We start from the raw sequence: 23247 nt of genomic DNA, 5'->3' as shown, positions 1-23247 counted from the left end.
AAACTCTATTGAAAGTGTATGCAACAGAACAAAAGAATGTGAAGATAAAATCTCAGATATAGAAGATAGGATTGCAGTCAGTGACCATGAAAAGAGTGGTCTCTTAAAAACAATAAGGGATTATGAGAAATCAATCCAACAACTCCTAGATGATGCAAAGTAGAATAACATAAGACTGATAGGAATCCATGAAGTAGCAGGAGAAAATACAAATGACTTAAAAAAGCTGTTCACAGAACTAATGACAGAAAACTTCCCAAACAGAAGGGAAGAATCATACATACAGATAAGTGAGGCATATAGGACTCCAACTAGCCATGATCAAAAAAGATCTACACTTAGACATAAAATAATTAAGATCCCAGAAAGCCAACAGAAGAACAAAATACTACAAGCAGTAAGAGAAAAGAAACAAATCACATGTGAAGGAAAGCCCATCAGAAACACAGCAGACTTTTCAACACAAACCCACAGGTCAAGGAGAGCCTGGAGTGAGGTATTTGAAGTCCTAAAAGAAAACAATCTCCAACCTAGACTGATATATCCTGCAAAACTCTCTTTTAAAATGGATGAGGAAATAAGATACTTCCATTACAAAGAACACCTGAGAAACTTCATCAAAACCAAACTAGCATTACAAGGAATTCTAAACAATGTCCTGGAAAAAGATAATGAAGGTAACAACACCATGAGGCCCAACAGACCAAATCAAATAGGCAAGGCTAGAAACTAAAAGGAGAGGGTTAAAAGTAAAGAGTCGACAAAAGGACAACAGCAGTCATAAGCCAGTACATATCAGTTATAACTATCAATGTCAATGTCCTCAATTCACCAATCAAGAGAAATAGATTGGCAGAATGGATTAAGAAGGAAAAGTCCAACAATATGTTGTATACAAGAAACATACATAGTGCAAAAAAACTTTCAATGAAATTGAAAGGAAAAGTAAACTTCCAAATTCATTCCTGGAAGCAAATGTCATTTTGATTCCCAAAACAGGGAAAGATACATGTAACAAAGACAACTACAGGCCTATCTCCTTAATGAATATAGATGCCCAAATCCTTAATAACATACTAGCAAACAGAATACAGAGGATCATCAAGAAGATCATACATCTTGACCAAGTAGTACTTATTCCAGGGATGCTAGGATGGTTCAACATATGTAAATCAATAAATGTAATACACTATATTAACAAAGTCAAGGACAAAAACCACATGATCCTCTCAATAGATGCAGAAAAAGCATTTGGCAAAATTCAACAACCATTCATGATAAAAACCCTGCAAAATAATTGGAATAGATGGTCTATATCTCAATTTAAGAAAGACTATCTATGAAAAACCAACAGCCAACATCATATTAAATGGTCAAACTTGAAAACCTTCATGTTAAAATCAGGAACAAGACAAGGATGCCCACTATCACCACTCCTCTTCGATATAGTTCTTGAAACATTAGCCATAGCAATTATAGAAGAGAAAGAAATTAAAGCAATAAAGATAGGAAAAGAAGAAGTTAAATTGTGAAATACAAGTTGATACAAGGTCAACACCCAAAAAGAAATAGCCTTCTTGTACAAAAATAACAGACTCACTGAGACAGAAATTAGAGAAACAATTCCTTTCACAATAGCTTCCAAAAAAACAAAGTATCTAGGAATCTGTCTAACAAAAGAAATAAAGGAGCTCTACACTGAAAATTTCAGCACTCAAAAAAAGAGATAGAAGAGGATATAAGAAAAGTGAAAGATATCCCGTACTTCTGGGTAGGAAGAATAAACATAGTGAAAATGTCTGTACTACCATAACTGCTATATAGATTCAATGCAATGCCAATTTTAATTCCAACACTATATTTCACAGAACTGGAAAAAAGAATCCGAAAATTCATTTGGAACCATAAGAGACCTAGAATAGCAAAACCCATCCTAGCCAACAGAAACATGGCAGCGGGTATAACAATTTTGAATTTGAAACTATACTACAAAGCCACTGTGATAAAAACAGCATGGTACTGGCAAAGAAATAGAGATGAGGATCAGTGAAACAGATTGGAAGACATAAAAACCAATCGAGATGTACTGAGCTACCTCATCTTTGACAAAGGTGCTGACCATCCCCACTGGAAGAAGGATGGCCTCTTTAACAAATGGTGTTGGAAAAACTGGATCTCACCCTTCCAAAGATTAGAACTAGACCCTTATTTTTCACCATGAACCAAATTAAAATCCAAGTGGATTAAAGATCTAAGTATTAAAACAGAAACACGAAACTTGCTGGAAGATAAGTTAGGCACAACTCTTGAAGACCTTGGCACAGGAAAAGACTTTATGAACAAATCCTCAGCAGAAAGAATCAACAACTGGGATCTCATCTTATTAAAAAGTTTCTGACCTGCAAAAGAAACCATAAACAGAATTAAAAGGCAACCTACAATCTGGGGAAAAATATTACCAGCTGCTCCTCAGACAACAGTCTATTATCTAGAATATATAAAGAACTTAAAACAATCAGCACCTCCAAATATAAAGACCCAATTCAAAAATGGACAACTAAAATGAACAGACATTTTTCAGACAAATAAGCAAAAGCAGCAAGTAAATATATGAAAAAATGTTCCACATCACTGGTCATTCCAGAGATGCCGATGAAAACAACACTGAGATTCCACCTCACTCCACAAAGAATGGCTGCTATCAAGAAATCAAACAATAACAAATGTTGGCGAGGATGCGGGGAGAAAGGAACCCTTCTCCATTGTTGGCGGGAGTGAATACTATAGAAATTAATATGGAGATACCTCAAAGAGCTGGGACTAGAGGTTCCATTTGACCCAGCCATCCCTCTGCTGGGTATCTTTCCAAAAGAATTACAAGAATCATACCACAGTGATATATGCATACCCATGTTTATAGCGACACAGTATGCAATAGCTAAAACTTGGAAACAGCCCATTTGCCCATTAGTTGGATATTGGATAAAGAAGATGTGGTTTCTCTATAAAATGGAATACTACTCAGCCCTAAAGAATGAGAAATTAGATTCATTCATAGGAAAATGGATACATATTGAGGATATACTCCTAAGTGAAATAAATAAGTCACACATGTGTAAATACTGAATAGTTTCTCTGGTGTCAATAAACCATAATAGTACATAAGATCCTAATGAGATAACTGACCTTGTGAAATAGGAAGAAAAGGGCTAAAGTTGTAGGGAAAATAGAATGGGTAGGGAAAAGGTAACAAGGGAAAAAATATGAAAAAATTGAAAGAAAGAGTTTGTAAAAGTGGAAGGGAGGAGGGAGGTGAAGGGACAGCAGGCACAAGGGAAAAAATGAGAACCAAGACCACCTGTAATGTAAAGGTACAAGATCCCAGTAATGAATGTAACTGTACTTTATAGCGAAAATGTACCAACAAACTCAATAAAAGCAAAATAAATAAATAAATAAGACTACTCTAAGTCTTTCTGGCAATCCCTTTTATCAGATATTTTGAAAAAATCATTATAACTTTGTCTGTTCAAATGATAGAAAATAGCAAGTTTTGAATTCTTCAACTGCATCACTGTAGAGTACTTATTAACAAGAAAACCTATCTACAAAATCTTTATGCTTTTCCTTTTAAGACAGAATTATCTCCTTGCACTTGGAGACCTTAAATATCATTTAGTAGTGAACCCTATGTTACTAGAATGGCAGGCCTGGAAACAAAATCAATAAAGCCTCATCCTTATAATAAGATTAATATATTATATTAATCTTATATATATATAGTAAATTTATTTAATCAACCCAGTAAGACAATTTAGTGACCACCTGCCAATGTGCAAGACATTGCACATACTAAAAATATTCATTTTCTTTACCTCTCTTAGATTAATTATCCAGTCATGAAATTATGTCAGTGTCATTTCAGCCATGGCTCTCAAACACTTATTCCCTCTCATACTCACAAGTTCTCAACATCTCTCTCTCTCAGAGCACCACAGAAGCCATCTAAATAATTTCCCAGCCTCTGATCTCCTCTCTTCCTTCTAGTATTTCTTCTGAGAATATTCTCTTCAAACTTTTGAAATTTAACCACAGCCAAATTTTCCACATTCTTCTCTATCCCTTTCCTCAACCATTGAAAAGTACCTCTATAACAAGTCTGTATCTCCAGAGCATGTAATGTATTTTCACGTATTTGTACTATTTCTGGGATTTTCTTAGAATTCATTGCTTTACTTAGAATTCTCTTTCTTTCCAACTTTGAAAATAATCATCCTTGTGTTTCAATAACCAGTTCTAAATCCCTTTTTTCTGAGAAATTGTCTGATTGTAAGTAAATATCAATAACTTCCCCTTCTTCATCACATCACTTGTATTTTTCATATGCTTCTACTACATAGCAATATTCTGTTACAATTTGTCAGATATTTTTATATAGCTCACATGTGATTTCCCTTCTTCCCCATCCCACATAATAAAGCATACGTTCTTCTAGCATAGGCACTGTATTTTATTAAACTTTTGTTTCAGGTACCTAGAAAAGAGTGTAGCATATCAACAGTACTAAGTAAATTAAAATTAGGATAGCACAATAAGATTCAGTTTTTTTCCTTATAATCTAGTGAATGGAGGGATAAAACAAAAATATTTATTGCCACGTTGTTTTGCTTTGATATGCTCTCACTTTTAATTAAATTTTTTCAGCTACTCAGGAGCAGCACTAAAATGCTTATAATCCTTCTACAGATAAACTGGGCTAAGAAAGATAAGTAATTTTCCCTGTGTCACAAAACAATTCAAATGGAGAATAACAAAGAAGATCCAACTTGCTTTGTTCTTTTAGTAAATGTATTATAATATGAAGAAAATAAAATCATAGCAAGCACTTGCCTGAATTTTTTTATTAAGTTTATTGGTACTTTTGAGGTATAGAGTACAGTTACATTCATCATTGGAATCTTGTGCCTTTACATGGCATGTCTTAGTTCTCATTTTTCCCCATACCCCTGCCCTCCCTTCACCCTCTTTTTGGTATTTGGTACCAGCGATTGAACTCAGGCTACCGAACTGCTGAGCTAAATCCCTGGCCCTTCCCTTCCCGATTTATAAAGACTTTGTTTCTATTTTTTCTTTTTCTCATTTTTTTCTTTTCCCTTCTTCCTTTCCCGTACCCTTCCTACTTCCCCTACTCCTTTTATCCCTTTTCTTGCTATTTCACATTATCAAATATAAAATTTGGTACCAGCGATTGAACTCAGGCTACCGAACTGCTGAGCTAAATCCCTGGCCCTTCCCTTCCCGATTTATAAAGACTTTGTTTCTATTTTTTCTTTTTCTCATTTTTTTCTTTTCCCTTCTTCCTTTCCCGTACCCTTCCTACTTCCCCTACTCCTTTTATCCCTTTTCTTGCTATTTCACATTATCAAATATAAAATGTGAACCTTATTTTAACTTTTAGTTTTTCACACCAGAGAAACTAGTCAGTATTCAAACGTGTGTCCAATTCTTTCACTTAAGAGTATGGCCTCAATGTGCATCCATTATTTGCCTGAATTTAATAGTGATCATAATAGGGATCATACTACTTACTCTCTTAGCATACCTAACTAAAATATATCTAATTCAGTAAAAACATTATTTAGCAAAACAAATATTACTAGTTTTATCAGTCTGCAATGTTTAATTTTTATTCTATAAAATTTTTCTTTAATATTTAATAAGTACTTCCCTAAAAGTCATTTCAGAGACTACAATAACAGAGCAGGTATTTCAAAATGAACAACAAATGGAAATAACTAATTTTTACTGAATTTATAACAAAAAATTTGTCAAATTTTTCTACTTAGTGAACTTTTACAGGGAAAATATGTTTCATTAAGTATATAAATACTTTTATGAAGGCTATTAGAAATTTTCCCATGATACACTAAACTCTACAGTATAAGATGGGTGCTCATTTTGACCAAGTTTGGCATGGTTTTGATATCTTTGCAAACAACAACTCAATGTTATTTAGTCTTCTTCAGTCCAGGCACATGGATTTGGAAAGCCTGCTATCTTCATGTGTCACACAGAATTTTAAAGAATTCCAATAATCTGTGGGTTCAGAAGGGAGTTTCAAGAAATATACATAAAGGGTAGGTTAACATTGGGGCAGGAAGATCATATTAAAATGAAGTAAAAAGAAAAGTGAATTTATGAATAATTAGAATACACAATGTATTTCCTTTTATCCATGTACACTTAAACAAAAATATATTAATATCTTATATGTCCCGTAATTAGAACTCTTAAAAATAGTCACTCACAAATGATAGTTGGAACCCAAAGCTAGGTTTCTTGTGATTAACTGCACATTTGTCTTAGTGTATCAACTACTAGAATCTAGAAATTGGTAAGAACCAGGGCATGGTGGCACATGGCTATAATAACAACCACTTTGGAAGCTGAGAAGATCATTTGAATTGAAGAGTTTGAGACTAGCCTGAGCCACAGAGAAAATCCTAGTCTCTCAAAAACATTTTTATAAGGAAAATTAATATTCTTTTAAAACATTAACTTTTTTTTCTTTTAGTTAAGGATTCATTTATTCTTTGAAAAGTCAAGTTATGAGCTTATATTTTGCAGAAGATGATGGAGTGGTGAGCAGCGTCAGGTCAACCTCTCCGAGATTTGGAATCCAGATACTGGAAAACAGCAATTTGGGGAAAAGAGAAAAACAGGAAATAGATTCCTGGGACCCAGTAACCACCTGAAGGAAAGATTGGACCTGGCAAAGAAAATGAGGCGAAAGACTTCAGTACAGAAGGAGAAGGCAAACTGCACTCCTGTCTGCTCCCAGGTGTGAGAGAAGAGTATGGAACCTACAAAGATACAGTGAGAGTGGTCGAGCCCAGAGGCCTCCAGGAAGTGCCACAGGCATGCTATTGGAGTGGAGCAGTGCATGCTGTGTGCTTCAGTGGCTGGCACCTGACTCTGGTTTTAGTGATAGTCATATTCCCTGGAGGGATGACATGTTGATGGGGAAACAAGTTGAACCTGGGACAGAGAGCAGCTACGGCTTGACCTCATCTCAGGGACCCTAGTGTTGGCAACACATGACAACTGTTTGAGGGATGGCCATGGGGACACCTAAGGTGGTATAGCCATAGGAGGCCAGTGAGGAACACGTACACTGTTGCTGGCTTAGGACTTCAGACCCAAATGCACAGCAAAAGTCTGAGATTAGCCTGAACTTCTTTTTTTTTTTTAATTGAGTTTATTGGTACATTTTAGGTATACAGTACATTCATTATTGGCATCTTGTACCTTTACACAACAGATCTTGGTTCTCATTTTTCCCCTTGTCCCTACCCTTCCTTCACCCCCTCTTCCCCTCCCCATTTACACACACTTTATTTCCATTTTTTCATTTTCTCATATGTTTTCCTTTTCCCTTATTCCCTTTCAACCTACCCTTCCCACTTTCCCACTTTTATCCCTTTTCTTCTATCAAGAAATCACACAATAACAAATGTGGGCAGGGTTGTGGGGAGAAAGGAACCCTTCTCCATTGTTGGTGTGAGTGAAGACTATAGAAATCAATATGGAGATACCTCAAAGAGCTGGGACTAGAGATTCCATTTGACCCAGCCATCCCTCTGCTGGGTATCTTTCCAAAAGAATTACAAGAATCATATCACAGTGATATATGCATACGTATGTTTATAGCAGCACAGTTTGTAATAGCTAAAACTTGGAAACAGCCCATTTGCCCATCAGTTGGAAACTGGATAAAGAAAATGTTGTTTTTCTATAAAATGGAATACTACTCAGCCATGAAGAATGAGAAATTAGATTCAATCATAGGAAAATGGATACATTTTGAGGATATACTCCTAAGTGAAATAAATAAGTCACACATGTGTAAATACAGAATAGTTTATCTGGCGTGAATAAACTGTAATAGTACATAAGATCCTAATGAGATAATTGACAATGTGAAATAGCCTGAACTTCTTGAGAGTTGAGAATGCCAGAGTTGGTTTCCTGCCCCAATCTAGAATTACTGCAGATACCCAGCACAGATCTGGGCTTTGATTTGAGCACTACCACAAGATTAGAACTCACAAGATAACCATAAGCTTGAAGTCACAGAGAAATTTCTTTCTTTCTTTCTTTTTAACTTGATTGTCTGTTTTTGTTTTTCTATAACTGAACATTTCATTCAGTTTTTTTGGGGGGGGGCTTTATTCTTGTTTATTTTTGTCTTTCCTTTTTTTCTCTCCTATCATCTTCATTCACTTCCTAAAGCTTGAGTAATCTTCCTACGCCCTTCAGCCTTACTTCTAATCTCTTTCTCTTCTTCTATTTCTCTACTTTTCCCTCTTATGCCTTTTAAATTCTCTCCCCTAAGGGTGACAATCACACTTTATATAATTTTCTCATTGATTTTAGATTTTATTATGTAACTATAAATCTTGTATCTATGGTTAAACGGAGCAAATTAATCACAGTTTGTCATTTTCTGGCCTGTGCTTGATGAAACAGTTATTACTTGTCATACTACTTTAGCACAGATGTCATGGTTGTAATTAGTAGTTCTTCCTTGTATGATAATACAGAGATTGTTTGGGGGTCATAAACAGTACCATAGTTTGGTACCAAAAAACAGTAGTAGGTCAAACAGATAACAACTTTTAACACATAACAAGTGGAAGAGGCAAGATTTGGGGACAGACTTACAAGCCAAATGCCAGCTATTCATAAAAAACTTCTCTAAAAACTAATAATTCCCAAAGAGGTATCAGTAGTAGTAACAAAGCTACCCATAACAAGCAATTTACAAACATATTGAAGAAAATAAATTTTAAAAATAAAAATGGATGCAATATGCAATCTCAGACCTCCAATTCACCCAAGGTAAATAAAGGAGGCATTGTGGTGGAAGAGATCAAAAGCCACACAGCTGGTCTTTCTGAAATAGTAGCAACAGAAGTAGCAAAGCTCACAAATGAGGCTCTAAAAAATAAAATCAGAAATAATTGCAATTTGCTAAAGACATGATGACCATAGTGAAGAACATGGTTAGTGAATATAGGGTAAATACAGATTAAAAATATAGAAGTCCTTAGAATCCATAAAACAAATTAAAGCAGATATCCAGGAGATTAAAAATTTTATTGAAAATGTATGCAGCAGAATCAACCAATACACAGAATATCAGATGCAGAGGACTGATTTGCAGCTAGCAATCACCAAATAAAATATTTTTATTTCCTAAAAATAACAGGATCAAGAAAAATCAATCCAACTGCTAGATGATTAAAAAATAGTAACATAAAATTAATTGGAATCAATGAAAAATCAGAAGACTGCACAAAGGACATAAAAAAAAATCCCACTCACAGAAGTACTAGCAAAAAACGTCGCAACCATGGAAAAAGAATCCGACTTACAGGAAGTACTCATGGCATGAGGCTGGAAGTGCACAGGAAGTGCTCCCGGAGGAGGGGCTGACAGCTGCAGGAGGTTCCGTTGTAGCCCATTGGCCATATGGCACTATGTTTAGTGGCCTCCATTGCAGTTTATTTTCACTTGCTTTTTACTACACTTGATCTTAGCGAAAAGGCTGAGAAGTGATTCACTTGCTTTTTAAAGAAGGAAAGCTCATGGTGCAAATTGTTATTTCTAGTGTGGGGTCTGAAGGCCTGGCAGATTGGGTGCTAATGGTGCTACAGGGGGAGATTGAGGCTCGCTTTAGCCCTAGATTAACTGGAAACTTCCTGGGAAACCTACATTACACCACTGAGGGAATTTCTGTTCTGATTGTGGGACAAATTTCCTGTATGGGAAAATCATCTATCTGGGGAAGCCTTTGCAGTTCTTATCAAGCACACTTCTGGGGAACAGGACTGTGATGAGTTTGGCCATGAGCTGGCACCACCCAGCAATCTTGACAGCACTCTTCAAAGATAAGATCCTTTGCAAAATCCAACCAAGTCCATTATCATGGACATCCCAAAGAAATTATGGAAGAACCCTTGATTTTCCTTAGAGTGGAGAATTCCTTGGACTTGTGAACCATTGCTACCTTGACGATAGCTTTACAGTTCCCTGAGACCACAGGGGGTCCTGTTCTGAACACAGGCAGTCCTTTAGTCATGAACTTAGATCCTTTCCTTATGGCAGCTGGTTCTCTTGTCAGAAATCCGGCCAAATTTCCAAGGAAACTATCTTTTCCATCATTATCAGGCTCCTTGGCTTCAAATCCATCACCTTTGCCTGCTGATGCTCATGCCCCATGCATGGATTCTTTTCCAAGAGAGATAAATCCTACTGGCACAGGCACAGTGTCTTTTCCAAGGCCAGGTGGCCCTTTGAGTCCAGGGCCAAGACCAGCTCTAAACCCTAGAACAGGCACTCTTTGCAGACCCATGTCCTATGGCTAACTCCATAAGCCCAGGCCCTATGTCCAATCCAAGGATACAGAGTCTTCTGGGAGCAAATCCTGACCCTAAAGTGACACCCCCATGGGACCTGGATCTGGACCCAATTGAGATCAGGTGTTTTGTTGTCTTCTGGGAATGGTACTCCCAATCCTAGGCCAGTTGGTCTGGGCCCTGGACCAAATCCTAATCTGAGATCAGGCTTTTTAGGTACAAACCCTGCCCCTAGGTCAGGTATGTTTTCAGGCCCAGGCCTTGGGCCCAAGCCATGAGCAAGTGGTATGAGTCCAAGTCTGGGGCCCAACACAAGGGCAGGAGTCCTGGGTTCAGTCCTGAATCTGGACACCAGAGCAGGTGGCCTCTTGGGCACAGGAACTGGTCTTAACTTAAGAATGGCTGGATCCTAAGTCCTTGATCTTGCCCAATTCTAAAAGCAGAAGGCCTTTTAGAAGCAAATTCTGCTTCTTTTTTGCAGGCTTCTGGAAATATGAGCACAAGATCATCATCCCTGGCAAGAGTACCTGGCCCCATTGGCCCAAACACAGATCCCAGCTCTCAAGGAATTGGCCTTCCAGGGCCAAGTCCATCTCCCCTGTCAAGGTCTCCTGGAACCATAGTTCCTAATTCAGCTCATTTCTCAATGCCAGGTTGTCCCATTGGGGTAAATGCCAATCCCTTTCCCAGGAGGACAAGTTCAGGGGAACTGAACCCAACTGCCTTCTCTCAGTCTTCTGTGACATTGGCTTCAAACCCAGGTACTTTCCAAAGGTCTGCTGATCTCCAGGACTCAAGTCCAGCAATTTCCCCACAAGCCCACTGGTCTGCAGGGTCCAAGTCAAGCTGCCTTCCTAAGGTCTACTGGTCCTATAGGCCCAGGTCAAATTGCTTTCCCCTGGTCAGCCATTGCGCATTTGAGCTTTTCTCCAGCAGGCCTTATGGGTATCTACCCAGCTCCTTTTTATGATGCCAAAAGGAATCCTGAGTCTAAACCCAGCTTTCTTTCCAAGGATGAATAGCCCTGTAGGCAAGAGTGTGGTCCCATTTCTTAGGGTGGGGAACCTCCCCAGCACAAACCCACCTGCTTTCTCCAGAACAGGGGATCCAATGGTTGCAATGCAACCAAATGGAATGTTACCCCCTTAAACACCACTTTCCCTCCAGGACCACTCATTTTCTCGATACTGTGTTCTGGGCAGGAATCATCTCTTTAGGTAAAAGTGTAGATACAGTGCTACTGTCTGAAAACATAACTGGGACTAAAGTTCAAAAGAGGAATATTTTTCCTCTGCTTTTTTCTTGACTGAAGGTGAAATGGTTTTTTGTTGTTGTCATTTTGTTTTTGTTTTTTGGACACAGACAATGAAAAATTGGGAATAACTCACCTCAAGAGAAAGGAATTTGGCCCTTCAGAAGTATTCTCTGCTTTTGTTCCATGGCTTTCTGCCCTTTGTTTCTTACCAGTTTCTTGAATTGTTCTCGTGGACTTTTCCTCAGGGATACATTGGCCTGGTCCCAGTTTATGTGTAATCCCCTGCTCCCCACTGGAGAATCAAGCTCACTGCTCTAGAGATGTATTGGTGAATGGCTCATACTTCAGTAGCTCTTACATGGGCCGCTTGAACCTGGTCACCGACTGCCAGACCTTTCACTGGGGGCTTGAACACAGAATATGAAGGTGGACAACCACTACACCAACCCACCAAAAAATTTCTTCTTGACTGACAAGGCCTGGAGCTCCTTTCTCCTGGACTTAGAGTTGGCCATATTTAAGGCTCTTCTGTTCATCTGACCCACTCTCCACTGATACTCCCTATCAAAGGGCCTCAAACTTGGAAATAAGGGTTAGGATAGGGAGGATAAGGAGAGAAATCACTGTACATTGTTCAGCCTGATGTGAAGGATGGTTGATGTTTTTCCTGCATTGTATCTTTTCTTACTCTTTCTTTAATAAATGGGATGCGAGGTCAAAAAATAAATAAATAAATAAATAAATAAATAAATAAATAATCCAACTTTCAGAAAAATGAAGTATACAGAACCCCAATCAGCAATGATCAGAAAAAACACTACACTAAGGAAAATAATAGTCAAGATCCCAGAAATGTAACACAAGAACAGCTGTTTGAGAAAAGAAATAAATCATCTATAAACAAAAGCCCATTAGCATCTCAGCAGAATTCTCAACACAAACCCTCAAATCAAGGAGATATTGGAGTGAAGAATTTCAAGCCCCAAAAGAAAACAACCTTCAACTCACTCATGTACCCTGCAAAATGATCTTTCAAATTTGATGGAGAAATAAGATACTTTCATGATAAAGAATACCTGAAAATTAAATTCATGACCACCAAATCAGTACCCCCAAAAGTTCTGAAGGATATACTAGAAAAAGACAACAATTCTATGAATCTCAATGGAATTTATCCTTCAGACAAGAAAAGCAATCAGAAAAGAAAATAAGAGAACTAGCAACAGACTATATGACAAGGATAAATGTGCATCAGTTATAAGTACCAAAGTAAATGGTCTCAATTCACCAATCAAAGGAAACAGATTGGCAGAATGGATCAAGAAAAAAAAAATCCAACATTATGCTGCACACAAGAAACATATTTAACTGAAAAAAATATGGACTGAAGATAAAAGGATGGAAAAAATGCTCTATGTGATACAATTTTAAGCCAAAATGGAAAAGAAGAGACAAAGTCACTATATACTTATTAAGAGAACAATCCCAAAAGAAGAGATCACAATCATAAATATATATGCACTAAATATTGATGCACCCAACTATATAAGACAAATAGCAATGGATATGAAAAATCAGATAAGCACTGATACAGTTGTAATGAAAGACCTCAATGTTCTACTACCACAAAGAGACAGATAAACTAGACAAAAAATAAATGAAATTGCTTCTAGGACTTTTGGTTAAGATCAAGCACAAAAAATAAACAAAGAAATATTAGAGTTGAAACAAAGTATTCAACAAATATGTATCTACAGTATGTATCTACAGAGTGTTCCACCACACAACAACAGAATAAACATTCTTTTCAGCAACACATGGGTCTTTCTCCAAAATAGAACACATACGAGCTCATAGAACTTGCTTAAGTGAATGCAAAACATTTGGAATTATAGCATATTATCTGATCATTGTGCAATTTAATTGGAAATCAAAGCCAAAAGAAACCCCAAAATCTATAGAAACACATAGATATTAAATAACACCCCCCTGAACAACCAATAGGTCACATATGAAATTAAAGAAGAAATTAGATAGATTCTAGTATTAAATGTTGCCAATATGACATATGAGAATTTATGGAATGCAATGGAAACAGACCTAGGAGGGAAACTAATACCACTAAATTTTCATATAAGAAAAATGAAGCGAGTTCAAATAAATAACCTAATATTGAACTTTAAGCTTTTAGAAAAAGAAGAGGAAGTCAAGCTAAAAGCCTGTATGAGGGAGGAATTATAAAGATCAAACAAGTAATTAATGCAAATATGACTAAGAAAAAATACAAATAATCAAGGAATTGAAGAATTTGTTCTTTGAAAGGTTAAAAAAATAGACAAACCCTTAGCAAACCAGATCAAAAGAGGAAAGACTCAAATCCATGCAATTAGAAAGGAAAATGGCAAAATCACAGTGGAATCTGCAGAAATCCAAGAGATCATCAATACCTAGTTTGAGAATCTGTACTCCTATAAAAAACTCAGAAGGAAAAGACAGAGTCCCAGATACATAGGAATTCCCAAAGTTGAATCAAGAAGATATAAAAATCTAAATAATCAAGTATCAGTCATTGAAATTGAAGGAATAATTTAAAAACTACCAATGAAGTAAAGCCCAGGTCCTGATGGATTCATTTCTGAATTCTGCAAGAAATTTACAGAAGGTCTAGTGTTACTATTCCTCAAACTCTTCAGTTAAACTGAAAGGGAATCAATACTCCTGAAGTCAATCCTGAAAGCAAGCATTACTGTCATATCAAAACCAGAGAAAGATCCATCAAGAGAACTAAAGACCAATCTCCCTAAAGAACACAGGTGCAAAAATCCTTAGTAAAATACTTGTTAACAGAATGCACCAATTTATCAAGAAGATTATACACCAGGTATAATTCATCCCAGGGATACAGGGATGGTTCAACATACAAAAACCAGTACACCACATTAACAAAACTAAAGGCAAAATCACATGATCATCTCAGTTTAGGTAGAAAAAGCATTTGACAAATTCCAGCATTCATTCATGATTTAAAAAAAAAAACTAGAGGCAATAGGGATAGAAGGTCTTTATCTCAATCTGATCAAAGCTCTCTAAGACAAATCAACTGTCAATATCATATCAAATGGTTGAAAACTGAAAACTTCCATTCTAAAATTAGGAACAAGATAAGGATGCCCACTATCACCAATTTTGTTCAATAGTTCTGGAATAGTTCTGGACACTTTAGCCAGAGCAACTACACAAGAGGAAAAAAGTTTTTAAAAAGTATATAAATAGAAAATAAATTATCATTATTTGCAGATGACATGATATTCTACATAGAAGACCCACAAACCCAACCAAAGGATGTTTAGAAATATTAACCAAATTTGGCATCATAGCAGGATACAAAGTCAGCATTCAAAAATCAATAATATTGGCTGTATACAAATAATAAACTCACTGAGAGAGAAAGTAGGGAAGCCACACTTTTCACAATAGCATCCCAAAACATGAAATGCTAATAATCAATTTAACAATGGAAGTAAAACTCCTATATACTGAAAATGACAATAATCTGAAGAAAGGAAATCAAAGAAGATAGAAAATGAAAAGAAATCTACTGTTCTTGGATAGGCAGAATGGATAGTGAAAATGGCCGTACATCAAAAACTGTTAAACAGAATTAATGCAATGCCAATCAAAGTACCAACAGCATACCTCACAGAACTAGAGAAAACATTCTTAAAATTCATTTGGAACTGGAAGCGACCTAGAATAGCAAAAAGCAATTCTGGGCAACAAAAGTAAAACAAGGAGCATCACAATCCCTGTTTAGAAATTATTATACAACAGCTACAGTAATTAAAACAGCATGGTACTAGCAAACAGCAACTACAAAAACAGACATGAGGATCAGTTGAACAGAAGTGAAGATATTGAAACAACTCCAAACACACTCAACTACCTTTTCTGAGACAAAGGGATCAAACATCCTTATGGGAAGAGTGATAGCCTCTTTAATAAATGGTGCTGGGAAAACTGAATTTCTACAAGCCAAAGATTAAACTTGGACCCATAGCTTTCAAACTGAACTAAAATAAATTGAATGGATTGAATAGCTAAATCTTAAAACAAAAAAATTAATAGGCTGAAAGGTAGAATAGGTAAAGATCTTGAAGACATAGGTGAAGGCAAAGACTTTATAAATAAAACCCCAAGCATACAAGAAATATCACAAAGAATCAACAACTGAGATCTCCTCTTATGAAAAAGTTTCTGTACAACAAAAGAAATCACCAACCAAGTGAAGAGACAATCCACAAAATGGGAGAAAAAATTACCAGCTATTTCGCAAACAAAGGACTGATATCTAGAATATATAAAGAACTCAAAATATCAGACCCCCCAAATTTAAAGACCCAATCAAAATAATGGGCATCTAAGATGAATACACACTTCTCAGATGAAGAAGTACAAATGGCAAATAAATATATCAAAAAAATGTTCAATATCACTGGTCATTCAAAAAATTCAAATTCAAACAACACTGAGATTCCACCTCACTCTAGAAAGAATGGCTATTAAACAGAAATCAACGGATAACAAATGCTGGTGAGGCTGTGGGGGAAAAGGAACCTTCTCCACTGTTGATGCGAATTTAAGCTAGTAAGATGAGTATGGAAAACAGCATGGAGATCCCTCAAGAAACTAAAACTAGAGGTTTCACTTGACCCAGCTATTTCCCTTTTTGGTATCTTCCTTAAAGAGTTAAAAGCATTATACCACAGCATATGCACATTCATGTGCAGCAGCACAATTTGTAACAGCTAAATCTGAGAAACAGCCTTAATGCCTATCACTGTAAGAATACATAAAGAAAATATGGTTTTATTCACAATAGAGTACTACTGTTCCACAAAGAAGAATAATCTTGAAACATTTTTAGGTAAATGGATTCACCCTGAGACTACTTTCAAGTGAAATAAATCAGACATATATGTTTAAATATAACATTGCTTCTCTTTTGTGGCAAACCTAAAGTGTAAATAAGGACCAAAATGTATGATAGATACTCAGAAATAGGAACAAAATATTCAAATTGGAAGGGAAACATAGGGGGTGAAGGGAAGTGAAGGATGGGAAAAGAGTAAAAAGAATAGAAGAGAAAAATGGAAACAAAGGTTTTGTAAATAAGGAGGAGGGTTGAATGGGTGGGGAATGGGAAAAAGAGGAGTAAAGATATTGTACAGTACAAATTCCCTATGATAAATGTGATAACTATTTATATCAAAAGTGTTCTAATAAAATTAATTTTAAGGGGGTGAAGGTATGGCAGGGACAAGGGGAAAAAATGAGAACCAAGACCTGTCATGTAAAGGTACAAGATCCCGATGCTGAATGTAACTGCGCTGTATCCCTAAAATGTACCAATAAACTCAATGAGGAAAAAAATAATTTTAAAAGCGTACTGAGCTGAAGTAGTGGTCTATATGCCAAAATTTAAAATATGTATGTATCTGACATAGCCATTTTCCATATACTATTAAAGATCAATTTAAATGCAAGAAAGCTTCCAGGTAAGGCTTGAAATAAAAGTAGTCTCTATTTCATCAAGCAGACATGTTATAAAAAGAAAATTAAAAGTAATGCAAGGTTTAACACCCACCAACAGATGAATGGATAAAGAAAATATGGTATTTATATACAATGGAGTACAATTTTGCCAGCCATAAAAAAGGACAAACTTGAGAGTCAGTTTTAGGAAAATGCATTGACCATGATACTATAATCTTAAGTGAAATATATCAGACACACAAGTTTAAATATCACATTGTTTCTCTTGTGTGAGTAACCCAAAAGGTAAACAAGGAGCATAAGTGAGTATAGATACTGGGAAGTAGAAAGAACATGTTCACATGAGAAGGGGAACAAAGGAGGAAGGGAAGGGAAGGAAGGGAAAAAAGAGAATAGAAGGGCAAAATAGAAACAAAACATTTATTAACGGAAAGGGGAAGAAGGGTTTGAAGAAGAGGAAGGGAATAGGAAAAAATGAAACAAGATATATTACGAAGAGATACAAACTCCCTATGGTAAATATGGTCAATATTCATGACAAATGTGTGCTTTATAAAAAGTTTAAAGTTTTTTAAAGGATAATTCATGGTTTAAATAAGGGGGAAATCAGTGCAACAGTTCTGACCCATTCTATTTGATCTTACAGGTCAAATGATTTCTCATTGAGAATAATACCGCCCTTGACTTTGTGGTATTTCATTAAAATATCAGTCAGTACTAGGGGCCGGGGATTTAGCTCAGCAGTTCGGTGGCCTGCCTTGCAAGCGCAAGGACCCAAGTTCAATCCCAGGTACCAAAAAGGAAAAAAAAAAAGTGCAAGAGTAGCAACTTATAATCCTATCAATAAATGGAGTCTAATTTACTTCTCATATAGGAAGGTAATTAAAGGAACAATACAGATATTTGTTCTACTAAGTAAAAAATTCTAGATGGATTTGACATAATAGTTTTACATTTTTATTTAAAACCTACAACATTATCTTTATCTTTTCAACATGTCACTAATTTTTGGAATCTGATAAGCAAATATAATTTATTTTCCAATAAGGTTTCATGAAATGATAACTGATTTTTTCAAATGTCAATGGAATAGAATTCTTATTCTGGAAAGAACTTTCACCAGAGGTTATTATACTGCATAAAAAATTAAAACAAAATTCCTTTATACAGTGTATAAAGTTTAAACATGTAGGGATAAGGAAGTGAAGATTTTTTCACACCATCCTAAAATAAGTGTAAAGCAGATTTATTTTGTAATAAACTGAAAACATACAAAGCCCTTCCTTTTCTAAACTTCTATACAACTTAAAAATCTACAGTATTTTTTAAAACTAATTAAATTTTTCTTTGTTTCATATGTTCAACTTTTATTATATAAAAGGAGTATTTGAAGGTAGGAAACAGAAATGATCCATTTATTTCTTGGGAGTCCACCATTCCTGTTGTAGTTTCAAATATAATCTCAGTAGTAAATATTTCTCATTAAACTTTATTTTAGAACATCACAGAGCGGCAACTAACACAACAACTGATAATCCATCACATTTCTATTTAGCTTTATTGCTATTGTTATTACCATCAAGTGAACATTCAATATGTGACAGCCCCTGTGCTGGACTGTACACACACACACACACACACACACACACACACACACACACACACATTTTTCCAAGTACTGAATCATATGCCTTAATCACGTGAGTAATGGGGATATTTTTCACTATCAATGTCAATATTGTTACAACGAGATTAAATAATCAAAATTTAAACAATTTACAGCTACTATTTATTTTTAAGATACAGTTTTGTGGGTGAATCAAAATATATACAGCTTCTTTTTTAAAAATGTATTTTCTGAAGCTTGTGTCTGTGTAAATCTGAATCATCCTTGAACATTAAATACATATCTGAGACCTTGACAAAAAGTGAGGGCCTTACCTAGCTACCAACGAGAGTGCCAAAGCGAGCATAGACCAACATGCTCATATCCAAAGTAGAAGTCAAGAGACAGTAGTTATTAGAAACCACAGCAACAGTAAAGAAAATCGAGGTTGAAAAGACCAATCAACTGGATAAGAAGATCTGCTTTTTCTATAAAATGGAATACTACTCAGCCATAAAGAATGAGAAATTAAATTCATTCATAGGAAAATGGATACATATTGAGGATAAAATCCTAAGTGAAATAAATAAGTCACACATGTGTAAATACTGAATAGTTTCTCTGGTGTGAAAAACTATAATAGTGCATAAGATCCTAATGAGATAATTGAACATGTGAAATAGGAAGAAAAGGGCTAAAGGCATAGGGAAAGTGGGAAGGGTAAAGGAAAGGTAATAAGGTAAAAGAAAATAATAAGAGAAAATGAAAAAATGGAAATAAACTGTTTGTAAATGGGGAGGGGAGGAGGGGTGAAGGGAGGGCAGGGACAAGGGGAAAAACTGAGAACCAAGACCTGTCATGGAAGGGTACAAGATCCTAATAATGAATGTAACTGTACTGTATACCTAAAATGTACCAATAAACTAAATTAAAAAAAGAAAAGACCAATCAAAAAAAGGTTTTAAAAATAGTTTTGAAATTGTTTTGAAAGTGTGAGACACATAAATTAATAGAAAGATATGGGAAGGGCATACCAGGGAAGAACGTGTCTTGACTCAGGGAAATTGAGGCAGATTAAAGTGTCCATGATGGAGAGAAATGAGTAATGATGTGGTCAAACACACAGAAGACAAAAAAGAGTCAGTACAGGGAGTTTATGGAATCATCAAAATAACAAAATAATGGAGATTTACATTAAAGTGCAGAAAAGAGGTGGTCTTCAAGATTTTGAAAATTTGATAGTTTGAATATGAAAAGTAAAGAAAGTGAGGAAACTTAAAATTTTATTATATAATTGAAACCCTGGATATTTAGATGATTCTATTAACAAGGTTGGAGAAGTAGAAAGAATGACTATGTGTTAATGCTATGTCTATAAATTTCAGTTTTAAGTGAAAATTCAGTGCCAGAAAGACAAAATGGGAATATTTTTGTTTTAATACTCTTTATCACTAATCAACAGTAACAACGCATTTTACCAAAAATTTTAGTACCATTGCCTTAGAAATGTCTTACTAAGTTTTAGTAATTAATTTGCGGTATGATACTTGAGGGCCTTCAAAATAAACTAACACACACATACAGTGGATAGATAATAGAGCTTAAGGCATATCTTAATTTCTGATTGCCACAGTAATAAATAACCACAAAATTAGTGGCTTGAAATAGCATTGTTCTTTTACAGTTCTAGAGGGCAGAATTCTAAACACAAAGTATCAGCAATAGTGATTTCTTCAAGGAAGAATGTGTTTCCTTATGATTTTCAGTCTGAGATCATGGATGCATTTCTTGGCTCATGGCCTCTTTGTTGCATCATTTCAATGCTTACTTCCAGATTTACATCACCTAGTATTGATCCTGATTCTCTTGTTTTTGTTTTTTGTTTTTTTTTGTTGTTGTTGTTGTTGTTGTTTTTTACACAGACTCTTACTATGCAGTTAAGGCTGACTTTGAATTCAATATGTAGCCAAGGATGGCCTCAAACTCATGGCAATCCTTCTGTCCCTGCTTCCTGAGAGCTGGGATTACAGGTGTGCATCTCCATGCCCCAGTCTTGCTTTGGTTTTGAAAGAATCATTATGCTTTATTAGATCCACTGGAATAATCCATGCTAACCTCCTATTTTACAATTGTTAACTTTACTCACATCAGAAAAATCCCTGTAGCCAAAGAAAGTTATATTCATAAATTCTAGGGATTAGGATATGGACATCTATGAGGAGTCATTATTCAGCCAACCAGAGGACATATGGCCTTTTAAAGATAGAAACTGATGTCAATATTGTATCTGAATAGATCAGTGGTATAGACACCAGATAAGTATTTCATCATAAGCACCATCAAAGAATAGCTCCTAGGGCCAGGGATTTAGCTCAGCGGTTTGGGGCCTTGCCTTGCAAGCACAAGGACCTAAATTCAATCCCCGGTACCAAAAAAAAGAATAGCTCCTTATTGTAACTAGAATGAAGGTGAAAAATAGAGAAAAATATAAAACTGGCTACAGTGATGAACACCTGTAGTCCCACCTACTCCAGAGGCTTACACAGGAAATTTGCTTGGCCCAGGAGTTCAAGGCCATTATGGACAAAATAGGGATACCTTGTCTCAAAAAACAACAGTAACAAAAGAACAGAGGGCAGCATGAATTTTCCCAACTAATGACTCACTCTATGTTTCAATCACTACTTTTTATTTAATCTTCATTTGATTTTAATTTACATCAACAATACAGGGACTACAGGAAAAGAGAGTGGACTTAAAGATGTACACCAGTTATGTCCTCAGCAAAGACTGGCAGATATTGAACTACTATTTGGCATCCTTTTTGTTTTATCAATTATACAAATAAAAGTACCTAAAATGTGCCAACTCACTAGAAATTTTATAAGCTCACTTTCTTTGGGATTAAATAGATCATGTAATCAATAAAAACTCACCTTCACTAAATAGTATAGCATTTCCTGATTAGTTGCTAGATTTACATCTATAATGATTTGGTTTGGCTTTTGGGAGATGGTTAGATCATGGGATTGCTATATACATCAGTGGGTAAAATAATCGATGAGTTAATAGCTAAATATGTTGTAAGGAAGGGGGGCCTGTGTGGAAGAGGTGGGTCACTGGGAGTTTGAATTTAAAGAGTGTATTTTTGGCTATGGCTCCTTCTTATTGCCTTGTTTCCTAGCTACCACGGGATGAGTATGTTTTCTCCTCGAGGCCCATGCCATTTCTGCCTTGGAGCCAAACTGTCAAGACTGAACCCTCTGAAACCATGAGCCAAATATAGTTCTCCTCATAAGTTGTGTATATCCATTATGTTGCCACAGAGATAAAAATGTGTGTAATACTTCAGTCATCTCTGAACATTAGGGCCGTTAGTTATCTTCAAATATACAAACTACTATATTAGTAAAATATGGATGCTCAAAACTAGATTTTATTATTATTTCTCTTATCTCATGTCCTTGTTATATATTTTCTATAGACTTCTCCCTACACATTTAACATTGTAAATCCTAGAGTCCGCCTCTTTCCTAGTGAATTCTTAGATTCAACCTGGTACCTTCATATTCTCATACTGCATGAAAAGATTTATAAATGTGTTTTCCAAAAATCCATCTAAGTTAGAAAACAATCGACCTTACTAGTCATTAAAAAGATATTATGAGCCAGGCATGGTGGTGCATGCCTGTAATCCCAGTACTTGGGAGGCTGAGGCAGGAGGATCACTGTGAGTTTGAGACCAGCCTGGGCTACACAGTGAGTTCTGGGTCAGTCTCAAAAATTTAAAAGAAAGATATTATATATTAACTAAAACATCATGATGTTTACCCCTTATATAATAAGATTTACAAGTATATACCATATCTAAACTTTTTTTTCTATGTCCTTACTGTGATTTATGCCATTCCAAAAATTCTACAGAAATTTTCTTTTGGTGTCATTTATTATAATATGCACACAACTGAAACCTCTATCCTTGCTTTTATTTTCATCCTATATGATAATAATACTTCACTCGCAAGCACAAGGTTCCAAGTGTGATCTCCAGTACCAAAAAAGGAGTACTTCGTCAACTACTGTTAATAAGCTATGTTAAGAAGTCTAAATAAATTTATTTTAATTATATGACAAATAATATTATGGAAACAGTCCAATGACTAGAAGACTCAAAGTAAATACATTCCATATTGTTTTACACAATAACTAGTTCAGATTTAATAAAAACATAATCCTGCTGGGACTAAGTATCTCCATCTATAAATAAGAGAGTTTTATCTTAATAAAAGTGTTTAGAAGAATATACGCAGAAAATGAAGTCCACCTTTTCCCATAATTTGAGCTACAACTGTCATTAGAAACAGTGTTAATTAACTTAGATATTCTAAAACTTTGCCTGGGGTCTGGACCCC

The 23247-nt window shown here is 35.6% G+C and overlaps 2 pseudogenes; both read left to right on the top strand.

Moving 5' to 3' along the window:
• Positions 1-9650: 9650 nt before the first annotated feature.
• LOC104854377 lies at positions 9651-10036 on the top strand (annotated as a pseudogene).
• Positions 10037-10086: 50 nt separating this feature from the next.
• On the top strand, positions 10087-11570 carry LOC117284728 (annotated as a pseudogene).
• Positions 11571-23247: the final 11677 nt, after the last annotated feature.

Source organism: Fukomys damarensis, unplaced genomic scaffold (assembly GCF_012274545.1).
Source record: "Fukomys damarensis isolate Sample0158 unplaced genomic scaffold, DMR_v1.0_HiC HiC_scaffold_39, whole genome shotgun sequence".
NCBI lineage: Eukaryota > Metazoa > Chordata > Mammalia > Rodentia > Bathyergidae > Fukomys > Fukomys damarensis.
The sequence above is the reverse complement of the archived record's forward strand: the minus strand, read 5'-3'. Positions and strand labels throughout refer to the sequence as shown.